At 46.9% G+C, this 16480-nt stretch overlaps 1 protein-coding gene across 1 annotated transcript in view; it reads left to right on the forward strand.

The window, feature by feature from the left end:
• The first annotated feature begins 8354 nt into the window (after window positions 1-8354).
• The window catches only part of Ube2q2 (ubiquitin conjugating enzyme E2 Q2), a 138304-nt gene continuing 130178 nt past the window's right edge, over window positions 8355-16480 (forward strand). Inside the window, exon 1 of the mRNA XM_029481085.2 lies at window positions 8355-8447. The gene's annotated coding sequence lies outside the window, so the exon portion shown is untranslated. The remainder of the gene's footprint in view (window positions 8448-16480) is intronic.

Raw genomic sequence — 16480 nt, forward strand, 5'->3', positions numbered from 1 at the left:
CCATATACATTCTGAATAGAAAGATTCCATATTACAATTGATCACTTCTCACCAAATTAATCTACAAAGTCAATTGAATTTCTGCATGAATCACCATAAGACTTTTCGTGGCACATGGCAGACTAATTATAAAATCCATGAAAAATAAAAGTGGGCTGGGGCACAAACAAAATTACACAGACACCAGGTTAGGCAAGGACATTGCGTATTCCAGGCTAGCCCTTTGCTAAGGTTAGGGGGCCAGCCTGGTTGCCTCTTGGTGAGGGGCCCCTCCTGGCTCAGGAGGATTACTTGAATCATCACGAGATGGAAAGCAGGATAAAGAACAAGCAGACTCTTCTCCATTCCTTCTCATGAGGGCTCTAACCCCACCACAAGGGCTCCACTCTCTAACCCAGCCACCAACAGAGGTTTTCCTTATACTGGCACTTTGGGGCTGGGGACTTAACATATGAACTTTGTCCTTACAAAATAGTAAGCAACATTTATTTATTTATTTACTCACTGATCTATCTATCTATCTATCTATCTATCTATCTATCTATCTATCTATCTATCAACTTATAGAAAGGGCCTCATGTCTCTGAGGCTGACCTGGAACACATATGTAATTAAGAATGAGGAATTTCTGATCCTCTTGCCTCTACATCGCAAGAGCTGGATTACAGGTGGCTCCACTATGCCCACTTTGTGCCATGCTAATGAAAGTACTCAGGTGTGGTGGTTTGAATAGATATGGCCCCATAGACTCATGTATATAAATGTTTGGCAAGAGAGTGGCGCTATTAGGAGGTGTATCCTTGTTGGAATAGGTGTGGCCTTGTTGGACAGGGTGTGGCCTTGCTGGAGGAAGTATGTCACCATGGAGGCGGGCTTTAAGGTCTCCTATACTCAAGAAGCTCCACCCAGTGTGGCACACTGTTCTCTTCTGCTGCTGTGGATCAAGATGCAGAAGTCTCAGCCCCTTCTCTAGTGCCATGTCTGCCTGGATGACACCATGATGACAATGGACTAAACCTATAAAACTGTAAACTAGCTCCAATGAAATATTTTCCTTTATAAGGGATGCCTTGGTTATAGTGTCTCTTTACAGCAATAAAACCCTAAGACACCGGGGCTACAGCCAAGTTAGGTAAGCACTCTACCAACCAAGCTAGTCCCTAGCCTCGGAAAGAAATGTCTTCAACAAAATACCAAAAAGACACATTCAAAAGAAAAATGATGTTAGATTCCTCTTGTTTTAAACCTTGGCATCATTCACTATTTAAACTTCTGCTCAATCAAAAATCCCACAAAGCTTAGAGAGAAACCACAGAATAGGAAAAGAAGTTGGTAATAAATACACCCAGCAAAGGGGTGTGTGTCCAGAGTGTTCCAGAGATTGGTATAGAATATTCTAATATTCAATATTCTAATCAGTCAAACAGCCAAGAAGCCAAGACACGGAACGTGAAGGCAGCATGCAGATTCACGTAATGAAGCACTGACAGCTGTCTGTGAGTGGTCCTTGACAGGAAGGAGGGAACTAGAAGCAAAGGCAGGGAAATGAAGTTTCTTTCTGTTTGGAAAGCCACATTGCCGAATGTGCTGATGAGTTTTCAGAGCTGCCAGGTTCAGGAGCTGCTTCCGGTTTGTAGAAAACGTGACACTGGAGTTGAAGATGCTCATGCCCAGTGTTCACCCATTCTACTCATTGTCATGTCATGTCTGCATATCGGTGACCAACTGGAAGTGACATCAGTGGCCATTATCAGGCCCTGGAATATCCACACAGTGGAGAGAGGTGGATATAACTTCCTTGAGGAGGAGCTCCACCCATCTACCCAGTCTGCTCAACAGCCTGTTTCTGTGCATCCCAGAGCTGTGAAGGATGTTGTCTCTCCTTTTTAGTTGGACAAACAAAACAGCAACAACAAAGACTATATAACAGAGGCCATCATGGTCTGCCAAACCTCAGGTATTTACATGCTGGCTTTCCACACAAGGGTTTGCTGACCCTTAATTTCGAGTCACAGGTAAAACACAAGTCAGTCTTTCTAAAACACAGGACAGAGACAGCTCAGTTGGAAAAGTCCTTGCCACACAAGCAGGAGGACCAAGTTAGATTCTCATGTAAAAAGCCAAGCATGGCAGGGTGTCTTTTTTCTTCTAGTCTGCGAGTACCAAGTGCCAGGCCTGGTGTTCGACATCAGCTGGGGCTGCAGATGGTGACAGTAACTGTGGTGATGATGTTCGAGCAGATGAAAGCAAACATGGGTAAGTTGTTCAATCCTGAGAACTTGGCTACCCTGGAGCGGTATGTGGAGGGGCAAGCTAAGGAGAATGCCTATGATCTGGAGGCTAACCTGGCCATCCTGAAACTGTGCCAATTCAATCCAGCCTTCTTCCAGACCACAGTCACTGCCCAGACCAACCTGCCCCATACTGACTTCATTCTGTGCAAATGTATGATTGGCCAGGCTCATCAAGAAAAGCTGTCCATCTGACAGATCTCAGGGACTTGATGGAGACAAGTGCCCAGGCAAACCCTGGATGAGAACATGGACCCGTGAACACATTTTTTTTTTAAAAGCCAGGAAAAAAAAAAAAAAACCTAAAAGATGTACCAATCTCAGACAGTGTTATAACATCCTTAAAGATACCCATGTAAGTAGCAGGATGAAACAACTGCTGTGTATTCACCAGGAAGTGGGGCAAGCTTAGGGAGAGGTTCTATTTCTACTTGAAATGCTTTGCTCCATAAAACAAGGCCTGAGGCAAACATATAAAGGCTGATAGACTGGATGGCGGGACTCATGTGTGATTTCTACAGATTTATATGTATCTGAAATATTTTGTGAGAGTTAAAACCGTTTTCTGAAAAAGTTCCTTGTGTAATGGTGCCCAGGAGATGAACTGGCTCTCTCCCTCTTTGCCTTGTGCCTGGTGTCTGGCTGGCCTGGCCTGACCCCAGCTGTAGGCGGTGCAGTTTTCCATGACCAAACAGAAAGGTTGGTGTCCTGGCCTAGGGCTCTGCTTTTTTTCTTTTGCAGTTGCCTGAGTGTGGGAGGAGTGCAGCTTGTCAGCTGAGGCCCTGGCTGCAGGGGTGCTGGCCGAGGACATAGACTGGCAGCTAGGTAGTCTAGGGTCTGCCATAGTGCAAGAGGCAAGGGCCTGCCATAGTTCCCAGCAAGAGGCAAGGGCCTGGTATGTTAATCCATGCAATAAAATGGTGGGTCTTGTGGTCTCCAAGAAGCCATCCAACTCTATTTCCCTGGGGTCTGGGGCACTACAGTCTATGGCTCACGACCTGAGTTCTATGTTTAAACTACAACCACAGGGAGTGAACAGAAGCTGTCCCTAAAAATGCCTGCTTTTCACCTCCATTCTGAACTGCCCTGTGCTGCCTTCCTGGATGAGCTGATGCCCTTGGAGGAGCCTCAGAGAGAAAGATTTGACTAAAAGAGGAACATTGAGGGGTTTGTGAGAAGGCTTCCTCTGTCTGAAGGCTGCCATAGCTTTAGGCATGGTAGATATGGTAGATGTCACATACCAGTGGGTTCCAGCTTGGTCTCACTCTCTGCCCTATCTCTGCTGCTCCCTCCATCTGCTTACAGTTGCCTTTGGGGAGCTTTGTTTTCCGGATATATTCTCACTCCCCAACTTCTTCTCCTCTCTGTCGACCATAAGTGAACAGCTTCTCCCATAAGATCCTGCTACTGCAATATTTTGTCTAAGCTCAGACCTAAAGCCACAGTTCAACAAACCTTGACCCAAAGCCTCTAAAAGTGTAAACCAGAGTAAGTCTTTCTTCAAGTTGTCTTTCTTGGGTATTTATTACAGCAGTGAAATATTTAACATTCTCCAAATGAGGGACTCTATGGTGGTTTGAATAAAAAATGGCCCCCATAGGCCCATAGGGAGGGGCACTATTAGGAGGTGTGGCCTTGCTGGAGTGGGTGTGGCTTTGTTGGAGGAAGTGTCACTAGTGGGTGGGCTTTGAGGTCTCAGAAACTCAACCTGGCCAGTGTGTCACAGTCATTTCCTGCTGCCTGCAGATCCAGATGTAGAACTCTCAGCTATCTCTCCAGCACCACATCTGCCTGGACACCTCCATGCTTCCCACTATGACGATAGTGGACTAAACCTCTGAACTGTAAGTCAGCCCCAATTAAATGTTTCCTTTATAAGAGCTTGTACTGGCTAGTTTTGTGTGTCAACTTGACACAGCTGGAGTTATCACAGAGAAAGGAGCCTCCCTTGAGGAAATGCCTCCATGAGATCCAGCTGTAAGGCATTTTCTCAATTAGTGATCAAGGGTGGGAGGGCCCATTGTGGGAGGTGCCATCCCTGGGCTGGTGGTCCTGGATTCTATAAAAAAAAAGCTAGCTGAGCAAGCCAGGGGAAGCAAGCCAGTAAGTAACATCCCTCCATGGCCTCTGCATCAGCTCCTGCTTCCTGACCTGCTTGAGTTCCTGTCCTGACTTCCTTTGGTAATGAACAACAATGTGGAAGTGTAAGCTGAATAAACCCTTTTCTCCCCAATTTGCTTTTTGGTCATGATGTTTGTGTAGGAATAGAAACTCTTGACTAAGACAAATTGGTATCAGCATAGTGAGGCATTCCTGTGACAACCCAACCATGTTTTGGGGAGAACTGTGGAAGGACTTTGGAACTTTGGACTAGAATAGCCATTGGGCGTTAAGAGCTCTATGGGATGTTTTGTAGGAGCTTGGAAGATAATGTTGAGAACAGTGCAGAAGGTGGAGGCCTGGCTTGTGAAATTTCAGAGGGAAGATTAAAGACTCTTATCAGGGCCATTGCTGTTTTTATTGTGAAGATTCTGTGGTTTTGGTTGGCTGGGGCTGAAGAATCAGCTGTGATTAACAAGATACCAGAACTACTAAAGCAAAACCTTTGCTTACTGGGATGATTGATGTAGTTAGCTGGAGCTAAGAAATTAGCAGTGATTAAGAAGAGAGTGATTAAGAGCATCACTAAGGTAAAATCTGGGAAGTGTTCCTGATTCCTGAAAGCACAGAGAAGCTATGTTCCAGAGGCAGCCACAGTTGTACCTCATGTTGGCAGCCAGACTTGGTAATGTATAAGAGCCACCCAGGTGGTACTGGTTTTGAAACATGAAAGGGTCGCAGCTGAGGCTCGGCACTGTGAGAGGCCAGGAGAGGCCATTGGTGAAGGTGCAGCCTCAGTGGCAGTTAAAGGCCCAGGACTAAAGGGGTCATGCAGGGAAGTTGAGGCTTAGCACCATGAAAAAAAGCCTGTGAGAGGCTATTTGTGAAAGTGCAGTCCAGTTGCAGCAGGAGTCAGCAGTGTTTTGGAGATGTTTCTCTGTAGAATTACTTGTGGTAGTTACTTATTTGTGCACATGTGCTCTTAGGCATGTGTGTGGGCGCACGCACACACACACACACACACACACACACACACACACACACACACACACACCATAGTGGACAACCCCAGAAGCCTGTTCTCTCCTTCCACCGTGTGGGTTCTGGGGCTTGACCTCAGGTCACCAGGTTTGGCATTGAGCATCGTTACTCACTAAACCATCTTACTGGTCCTGAACTACTAAATTACTAAATTACTCACTAAATGAGTTAAGCTTCTACTAAGGTTTATCTTCAGATTGTATAAATCATTTACCTTTAAAAAAGAGTTAAGTCTGACTGTGGCTCAGCTGAGATGCACTGTAGTCAGGGCAGGGCCTTTATTATTTATTTATTTTTATTTTTTTATTTTATGTTTGGTGTTTTGCCTGCATGTCCGCCTGTCTGGGTGAGGGTGTCAGATATTGGAATTACAGACGGTTGTGAGCTGCCATGTGGGTGCTGTCATTCAACCTGAATCCTCTAGAAGAGCATTCAGTATTCTTAACCACTGAGCCATCTCTCCAGCCTCCCCAGATTATTTTATTTTATGTGTATTAGTATTTTGGCTGCATGAATGTCTATGTACCATTACATGGGCAATGCCTGCAGAGGCCAGAAGAGGTTGTCATACCCCTGGAACTGGGGTTACAGTTAGTGGTGAACAGCCATGTGGGTACTGGGAATCGAACCTGGATCCTTTGGAAGAGCAGCCAGCTGGAAAGTGCTTTTAACAGATGCGCCATCTCCTCAGCTTCAGGGCCTTCAATTTTCATCTCTTAGTGTCACCAGAATTTGGTTAGTGCTATCTGCCACTTATACAAGCCAGGACAAAAACCCAACTATTAAAACCATGCTTTATTCTGAGAACTAGCAGTCTGAGGAGGCAGTAGATCAGTATCCAGAGATCTGCCTTTCAGCCCACTGCCAGACAGCGCATTATACACGGTGAAGTGGGTAAGGACAGGTGTGATCAATCATCCCAGAGCTCAGGTGTGCCCTTGAGACTTGGGTGCCTGAGACTCTCTTGTTACCATCCCCCTTTCCTCCTTCTGTGGATTTTGGGCTCCCGCAGCTCTTGAAATACTGAGTCTGGTTTGATTCTGCTGGAGTCAACCTTAAACTCATCCAGGGACCTCAAGACTGAGAGGAGAATAACTCAAAACAACAAACCATTACTAGTGTGCACATGCTGAGCTAGAAATAGCATGTTCCTTTCTATAATATAGCATACAGTGTGTCTTTGTAATACAGACTGTGAACGGGTCCCTGTCTGCCATCAGTCACCTACTAGGGCAAGTGCAGAGGAATCTGTAGGGCACTGCCATGTGCTAGAGACTCCATCACCAGGTCTCCTGTATCCTCACAAGAAGTTACTGTCCCATTTTACAGACAGCAGGAAGAGGAGCGAAAGCCACCTCCAAATGTCAAGTCTCCTGGGTCTCTTCAATCACCTTCATGCCTACAGTGGTGATTCATACCCACCTCTGGCTGTTTTCAGTTCCATGGCCCTGGTACCCTCCCTCTGCCCACTCCATCATTTCCTCTACGTGTAGCCTCCTTTCTCCTGCCTAGTTCAGCTTACAGAGAGGTTTATTAGCATGTAGATCACACAGATGCTGAACTGCAGAATCATGGCATTGGTAGCCATTACCATGGCTGGAGGCAGCTCTCTGACTGAGGCCCTAAGACACAGGTCAGAAAATATTCAGGACCTCAAGAATGCATTCTCCTAACATGAAGGACCCAAGACAAAGAACAGTTGGTTCCCATCCCTGTGGCTGCCTCCCTCTGAGCATTTCCACAGTTTACTACTATTGGGGTTGGTGCCAGCTGATTGCCTGCTGCTAGCATAACACTATGCTCAGCCTTAGAGAATGCACTCTACATAGTAGTAGGAATGGCGTTTTGCCATGTGGCCTCACGTCCTTAGGTGGCAGGTAAGGCTGTGAGGTGGACAGGCTCTGCCATTTTGGGAGCTTATTTTCCCTTTTCTCATCCAGAGGGCTGCCTGATGCCATGGGTCAACCATGTGCAGAGACTGGCCCTTGGCAGGTACTCAGAGGGGTGTCAGCACAGGGCAGGAGCTGCTGCAGGGTAACATGTAAGAACTCTAGCTTGGTCAACTTAAATTCAAATCCCAGGGTGGCCACTTAGGTGGCTATGGGAGGTAGGTTTCCTGGCGTTTCCAAGCCTTGGTTTTTCCATCTATAAAAAGAGGATAATTATGTCTGGTAGTGGTGAGTCACACCTTTAATCTTAGCACTCAGGAGGTAGAGGCAGGTGGATCTCTGAGTTTGAGACCAGCCTGGTCTATAGAGTGAGTTCCAGGACAGCCAGGGCTACACAGAGAAACCTTGTCTTGAAAACCACCCCCCCCACACACACACACACACACCACTCATGAGTACAAGTGGATAATTGCAACTGGGGAGATGGCTTAGTGGGTAATGTATGTGTTACACAAGTGTGTGAATCTGAGTTCAGCTGCCTAGTACCCATCTAATATAGAAATCTGGGCTCAGCGTCTCCCTGTGTCCCCACAGGAAAGGCATTGGTGCTTGCTGGCCAGCTAGTGGGGCTGATGGTGGAGCTTCAAGTTCAGTGAGAGACTTTGTCTCAAAAAGTAAGGTAGAGAGTCAATGAGATGACTCAAGATAAAGATGTCTGCTGCCATTCCTGACCATCCGAGTTTTGGCTCCAGAGCCCACACAATGGAAGGAGAGAACAATTCCTGAAAGCTGTCCCTGATATGTGCCTACGTACATACACACAGGCACCCAGGAAAAAAAATGTGATAAAACATTTTTAAATGGTGAGGAGGAATAGAGAACACACACAAACATATATACACATTTGCACATGCATGCATGCACATATATGCATACACATACATTTACACACACACACATACACACATTTTCTGCATACTGGAGACTAGACATCATTTCTAAGCTCTCTGCATGTTCCTCCCACAGACTTTCAAACTCAGCACATCTTTTGATTGTTGTGAGACCTCCACCACCAGATGCACAGTTCCTTGTGGAAGAAGGGAAAGGATTCAGCAAGTGCACATGGGTAAGTGGAGATTGTGACTTCTCGTCCCATTAAGTTTTGAGGGAAGTCAGCCCTTGTAAGGAGGGTTGAATGTTCCATGTGTTCCCATAGTGCTGGAGTGGTTTTGATAAAGTTTCAGAAGAGACTCTAAGGCCGAGTAGGTTGCTTTACTCTGGAACGCTGGGTGACTAGGAAGGCTTAAATGGTTCTGGGGGTGACGGTGGTATATAAACCACACTATGCTTCTTTCAATGGCTATCTCTTTTTTGAGACAAAAATCTCACTAGGTAGCCCCTGACTGGCCTCACCACCACAGAGATCCACCTGTTTCTGCCTCCCTGGCTGGGATTAAAGGTGTGTGCCACCACAGCCTAGCCTCAATAACTACCTTTTCTTTATACCTGAACATCGATCGGTGCCTCAGCTAAGCTGTGGAGTATAAATAACATTCAGAGGAAGGTCACAGAGAAGGAAAATAGGCGAGGGAGGGGGAGGGAGGGAGGAAAGGAGGATGGCAGGAGGACAGCAGGAGGAGGAGGGCAGGAGGAGGAGGGAGAGGGGAGAATAGGAGGGCAGAAGAGAGCAATTTTAGTACTACTGTGTGGTGTGACCAAAACATCCAGGAGCACAGCTCAGGGCAGAGGTGGCTCAGCTCCACAGGTGTAACCCACAGTCTTTGGTGCCACTGCCTGAGCCTTGTTGAGAGAGAACACCATAGAGGTGTGTGTAGAGGAGGGGGCTACTTGCCTTATGGCAGCTGGGAAACAGAGAGAAAGCAAGCAAGTGGGAACCAGGCACAATTCCCCAGGGCTTCCCTTCTGGGGTCTCTAACCTCCAACTGGACTCCCCCCTCCTCAACTTTCCACAGTAGTAGTGGTCCCCAGTAGTACAGCCACCTGGGGACTAAACACTCAGTTGGTGAGTCTGTTGGGGACAGGTCACATAAACCAGAACAAAACAGCCACACAGATGGAATGCCAGTTCTCTCTTATGGTTGAGGAAACTGGGGGATCAGAGACCAGCTAACTAGGAAGTGTCAGTTTTGGGGTACAAACCCAACTGTCTTGGCCCCTGGCCAGTGACTCCATTACTTTATCACAGCAGTTGCGACAACTAAGTACAGGTTTCAATTTATTTCCTTTCCAACTAACAGTTCTTAAGTGCTTCTTCTTGTGTGCCAGGGCAAGTCAAGATTGAGTGAAGCTATTAATGCTCTTTAGAAAGTCAAAAGATTGGAGGAGGCGTCTAAAAAGCCTTTCTTTGTGAGTCCTGTCCTGGGCCACTAAAATCCTCCAAACAAAGTGTCACAGGATCCTTCCTGGACCACTAACATCATTAATCTGGATGTGACACTCACTGGCAGTCTCCCATGGGTCTCTCTGTGCATCCCTGGCTGGCCTTGAACTCACAGAGACCTGCTTGCCTCTGCCTCCTGGATGCTGGGGTTAAAGGCATGTGCCTTTGGGTACTTTTCTTTTTCTTTCGGTTACTTTGTGGAACTTTGTTACATCCATCTCAAGAAGCTAGAAAGTAACAAGGGTTCCTTGTCTGAGGTCAGTTAATATATACTGAATGGATTGGTTAGTTAGTGGTTCCTGGTTCTCAACTGATATACTATCCTAATACCACGGGAAAACCTTGTGTTATAATAGTTAAAAAGAGTCCTTCCTACCATAGTGAGTGTGGCTTTCTCCAGGCCTTTGATGGCCCTCACCTCTGCCTTCCCAGCAAGATTACATAGTGGGCTGGGCATAGTTCTTATCATTTGACGTTTAAACCAACCCTGCCTTCATTAAGAGACACATGCCAGACTGCACCATCACATTGACCACAGGCTTATCGCAGATACTTCACAGAGCTGTTTCTGCAGAAAGCAAGCAGACTCTAACTGAATCCAGAGTCTGATGGAAACATTCATTGGTCAGCTGTTCAGAACCCTAGAGATTCTGCCCCTGAGGCCAGGGCCTCCAGAAGAAGGGAGCTAGAGGAGGGCTTGGTCTCTGGCTGAGCAGTTGGATGCACCTAGCCCAAGTGCCTTGTGTTCTGGCCTCTCCCTTCCTCCTTCAGAGGAGCAACGCACCACTTGAAGAATGATTACAGGGTAGATTCTGACACCAGGGCGAGAGCCAGGTGTCTAAATTCTAACAAGCTCCTGGGTCCTATCTAATAGAGGCTCAGAGTGGAAGAGGGTCGGAGATAACAGGAAGGGACTGGGCCTGTGCTGTGCTATTCTCTATGAGCACAGCTCCTCTTTGTCTCTCTATACCCTAGTCAGTTGTCTTCAGTAACCTTTCTCAACACTGCTCCCTACCGACAGTGCAAAGGAAACATCAGAGACCCTGTGCTCTTGTCCCTTGAGGGTTGGGTACCTAATAAAGACCCCAGATGGCAGTTGAACAAGCTCTCTCTTGCTCGCTCTCTCTCTCTCTCTCTTTCCCTCAGTCCTGCTCCCTGCCGCCAATTTTCTGGGGTTTTTTTCGGGGGGGGGGCTGCAGAAGAAGCAGCTGCTTGCCACATGCCCCTGCCCCTCACCAGCTTGCCCCTGCCAACTTGACAGAACCTAGATCATCTGGGAAGAAGGAACCTCAGTTGTAGAGTTGCCTTGATCACATTGGCCTGTGGTCTGGCCCAACATGGGTGGCACAGCCTTGGGTAGGAGGGCCTGAGATACAGAAGAGTAGCTGAGCATGTGCCAGAGAGGAAGCCCGTAAGCAGAGTTCCCTATGGCTCCTGCCTCTAGATTTCTGCCTGGAATTCCCTCTGTGATAGGACAGGTTGTAATGTGCAACAAACCCTTTCTTTCCCAAGATGCTTTTTTTTTTGCTCATGGTGTTTTTCACAGCAACAGAAAGCAAACCAGAACAGTCAGAGACTGTATTAGTTAGGGTTTTACTGCTGTGAACAGACACTATGACCAAGACAAGTCTTATAAAAAAAACAATATTTAATTGGGGCTGGCTTACAGGTTCAGAGGTTCAGAGGTTCAGAGGTTCAGTCCATTATCTTCAAGGTGGGAGAATGGCAGTATCCAGGCAGGCATGGTACAGGAGGAGCTGAGAGTTCTATGTCTTCATCCAAAGGCTGCTAGTGGAAGACTGACTTCCAGGCAACTAGGGTGAGGATCTTATGCCCACACCCACAGTGACACACCCATTCCAACCAGGTCACACCTATTCCAACAAGGCCACACCTTCAGATGGTGCCACTCCCTGGTCCAAGGATATACAAACCATCACAGAGACCCAAAATATAATATGGAGAACAATGGAGGAAAACAACATCCACCAGCTTATAGCCTATAGCCTACAGCACACACACATACACACATACACACACACACACACATATACACATACACACAGACACACACGGGGGAGGGGGGCAGAGAATAGGGTATGACAAGATGGATCAGCAGGTCAAGTCACTTTCCTTGTAGCCTGAACTTGATACCAAGGATCCTCGTGGTGGAATGATAGAACTGAGTCCTACTATAGATTCTCTGAACCTCCACTCGCTAGTGTCATGGCATGCACATGTCACTCCCACCACCACACAATGTAAGAAAATGAATTTTTAATGCAAGAAAATGAAATTTTAAAAATGGGTAGAAAATGGATAAATGTGAAAAAAGACAGGATTTAATTTTTCTCCAAGACACCTATTAACATAATTTTGAAACAGGATAAAGAACTATATATGAAAAAAATGATACTAAAAAGATAAATAGACTAAAGTAAGCCAGCTGAAGGAGGAAGATTAGTGTTAGGACCAGCCTGGGCTATATAGCAAGGAGCCTGTCTCAAGGAACTAAAAACAATCAGACAAAAGGATTTAGATAGAGTTTTATATTTATAAAACCACTATCAAATTCCAGTTTAACAAAAAAAAAATCAGACATTATGGAGAAAGGATTTGAAAATGTGACTGAAAATATTTTACATGAAATGTACAATAGACTCATAATAAATTGGGAGAATGCAACAGTATTAGACTCAGGATTCACGGCAGCAGGAATCAGTAGGAAAAAGACATTAGAACAGGGCACCCAGCGTGGATGTGTGGTACAACGTAAGTACAAATGACCAGTAAGCATATGAACTATTTGTAAATGTATCAGTGATTTTTTTTAAATGCAACTAGACTCATAAGATATGAATTTTTATCTTCCAAGCTGGCAGAGACCAACAAGATACTCTAGGAAGGGCATCCGGAGACGGAAGGATTTGAATCGGAGAGACTCATCCTGCTCCTACTTTATTACTGTTCTGTGGGGCCAACGCCCTGGAACCTTCTATCTGCTGGCACCGGAGGTCTCATTTCTAAAGATGGTTCCTATCGAGATAATCAGGCACACGGCCAGTGAGGAGCAATATGTCTCCATTGCAGAGCTCCCAGATGTGGAACCTCACATCCAGCCATGGCTCCTGCAGCTCTCCAAGGTTGCTTCAGTCCTCCAGTCAAGTTTGAGAACAGGAATAGCTGTTATTTCTGCTAATGAGCCGTAACCCAGTTTTCTCTACCTTGAGCCTCTTAGTGGCACCCCCCACCCTTGTGTGTAGGGAGGCAAGGAGGTCAGTTTTCCAGGAGAGTAGAATGTGTCTCCTAAGACCAGAAAAGGGTGGTTTCTAGGATGTCACCTGTCCTCTTGGTGTCTAGAAGGAACAGCAAACATGTCCTGTTTCCATAGGGACATGCTTTGGTTTCTATTATTTTATTTTACTTTTTGATAATGTCTCCTGAAGCTGCCCAGGCTGGCCTCAAGCTTGCTATTCTCCTTCAGCCTCCCCAGGGCGGGGATTGCAGGTGTATACCTTCACACCTAGCTGCTTGATACCTCTGCCCTGGACCCTAGAAACTCCCTGGCAGCCACCTGGCCATAGGCCAGCACCTCCAGGCTTCCTGTGCAGTTTCTGGGCTTCTGCTCCCTAGGGTTTGTTTGCCCCTAAGATCTTTATCTCCTTCCCACTTTTCACTGGTCTACTATTTGGCTTGAATCCTGCTTGCCACGAAGCCTCACCACTTGTCCACTAACCGCAGGCATGGGATCGCCATCCCATACCTCACCAGGTGAGGTTTCTGAGCCTGCTCTCCTGCTCCTCACTGAGGAACTCACCATGCTCCCTTTGCCACCAGCATCTCTGATTCACCCAGTTGCTGCTCATCGGCTTCACTTTCCTGCCCAGGGCTGCCTTGATCCTGCCACCTCCAGATTCCTTCCTGCGCACACTGCCACAGTGGACTTCCAGATACACAGGTCTAAGCTCAGTGCTTCCCTGCGAGAACTCTTCAGCTGACCTTTAGAGCCAGATGGGACAGCTCTGCTATCCTTAGCATGACATTAGAGGCCTTTGGTGAACTGGCCCCTGCCTGTGCTTCTTTGTAGTTTCTCAGTGAGCCATACTTTCTTAGCAGCCTCCCAGCCTTGGCCCATGCTGGCCACTGAGTGGAGTGCCCTTTCATTCCTTTTATTCCTGGTTAGTTCAAAGCATTTGTTAGGGGGGAGGAACCCTTATACTCCACCTTCATTGTTTCCTTGAATGTAGAAGGACATCTATTAATGAAACACTCCTAGAGTCCCATCTTACTATAGAATTCTTTCTCTGTCTTCAGCTGCTCTTAAGAAAGCTCTCTGTGACTTCTCAAGTTGGGGTTGGTCTTCCACAGTTAAAATGTGCATATTTCATCTTTTCTAAAAATTATGTTTATTTACTTATTTTCTTGCTGCACATGTATGTGTACACATGTGGAGAGCAGTGTGTGGAGGGACAGGGACAACATGCAGGAATGTTCTTTCCTTCCACCATGTGGAGACTAAACTCAGGTCATCAGACTTCTTAGCAAATGCCTCTACCCACTGAGCTATGTCTCTGGTCTTATTTCATCCTTCTGTAAAGCTGGAGCACTGGCGTAGAAAGGTGAAGAGAGTCTGGAGTCTTTCTCCAACTTGGTCAGACTGTAAAAGAAAGAGGGAAAGAAAGAGAGAGAGAATAAATGAATGAACGAATGAGTGAATGAATGAAAAAGTCATTTTCTTTTCCAGTCCCATTTTTCTAATTTCTTTCCAGACCCAGAGAATCTAAGGCAACAGAGTGCATACATTTTACCGACAAGCTTTCTAAGTCCACATTGTAACTAACCTTGAAGAAGTACAAACCACTTGTTGAGTTTTTGTATCTTTTTTTTTTTTCAATCCACAATTGTCTGAAGGAATGACTATGGCATGCTCCCCCCTCCTCTGTAACCCACCCCCACCCCACCCCCACCAGGCACCGGATCACATCCTAGCCTGCTTCCATGGGGTTTGTAAAATAAGGATAAACAGAGAGCCAACAGGTGGCGGGGAGGCACAGTGCACTCTCCCGGAACCAGCAGATAAATGAAGGTGTCTGGGGCACCCAGGGCTCCAAATACTTAATACTTATCAGCGTCTAAAGCAGCTGACACAAAGATGCACTTAGCCGGGCTGCTCCAGGGAGAAAATGAGGGTAATTGAAATTAACTTGGCTCCTGCCGTTTTCTCCCTCCTCTGCTAATCACCAGGAAATCTGCTGCTGGCTGAACAGGAGGGCCTAAGGGCCAATGCCCTAGGGAGTCCAGGGCTCAATTAAGCTCTGGAAAATTGGATTTCTGGCCCTGAGGCCAGGGGGCTGGGGTTGGCATTGAGGTATGAGCTGCCAAAAGGTATTAGGCCAAGAGCTGCCCAGATGGGTTCAGCAGCTAATTCAATCTGGCTTCCCAGAAACAAGGCTTGGAAGGTTGGAGCCGTAAGCCTGAAGAGCCATGACTCTGGCTCCTAGGGCACTGCCCTGTGGTATACTGGGCTCTCTTTGTGGTCCAGCTCAGGGAGCTCTGTGCCTGGCACCTGGCCTCTGTCGGCAGCACATTGACAATCTAGACAACCGGTGTCGAGTGGTGTTAGTGCTCACTAGAGGAGTGGGTGTGGGTGACCCTGCAGCACAGGCACTCACATTTCTGCAGCCTGTCAGAGTCTGTTAGGGAGAAAAAAAAGTCCGGAAATGAGGTGAGAGAGGCTGACAAACAGACCATGGGCACGGTGTTCAGGACACAGATCCTCAGAACGGTGACAGAGGACAGGTAGAGATATAACAAAGCGGCAGAGGGGAATGGAGGAACACTAGGCAAAGTGGGACAGAAAGAAAGACAGGCAGCTTAGAAAAAGGAGAGGAGGGAGAGGGAGCCCGAAGTGAAGGAGACAGGCAGGAAGGCAGAGAAACCCAGATACAGAAGCAACCAAGGGAGCCTGGAGCAGGACTTCTGGGGGACTTCCAGGGTCCAGAAGGTGGGAGAATTCAGTCACAGCTGGGAGCAAAAGCTCGAGTCTGTTGTTGGGATAGCGTAGGGAAGGCTGTGGCAGGAAGACAGCAGAGCCATTACTTTTAAGTGGGAAGTTTAGGGCCTGTGACTGGAGTCTCCTAGCTCTGTCCCTGGGGTGCCAAGGATTGAACCTAAAGTTTCATGAACACTAGGTAAATACGCTTCCTGACTCTGAAACATTTTTTAAAACTCTTCCTGCCTCAACCAAGAATTATAAACTTTTAAGCACCTACATTTCCTTATTCTTGATTCTTCCTCTTTATTTTGTTTCCCTGACTCTCTTACTTGCTTTCTTTCCCGGGTTCTGAATCTCAGATTTTGACGTTGGTGACAGTCTTCCCTGAGCTGTGATGGATGGGTGCTGTCAGGCTTGCATACCATTATTCCCATTGTACTGACTGACATGTCAAGGTCCTCCATCCCTTCCAGCTAGTCCTCCCAGAGGAAGTAGGGAAACTGTTATGTCTCAACCCCAAGGCAAATGGCTGAGCTACCTATTTAACATGCCAACATGGACCTGGATGCCAGGTTCTCCCAGCATCCCTCAGTCCTTACCTATTACAGGGTATGGCTGGCATGCCCCGCCCCCTATCCTAAACTTCTCCAGGGACTGGGCTACCCTTATATAATCTAGCCATTTGTTTACCTGGTGTTTTTCCACCCTCTACCCTCCTGGCCTCTTGGTCTCCTGGTCTCCTGGTCTTCTGGTCTCCTGGCTC

Source organism: Mus caroli, unplaced genomic scaffold (genome assembly GCF_978045245.1).
Source record: "Mus caroli unplaced genomic scaffold, Mus_caroli_1 scaffold_11, whole genome shotgun sequence".
NCBI lineage: Eukaryota > Metazoa > Chordata > Mammalia > Rodentia > Muridae > Mus > Mus caroli.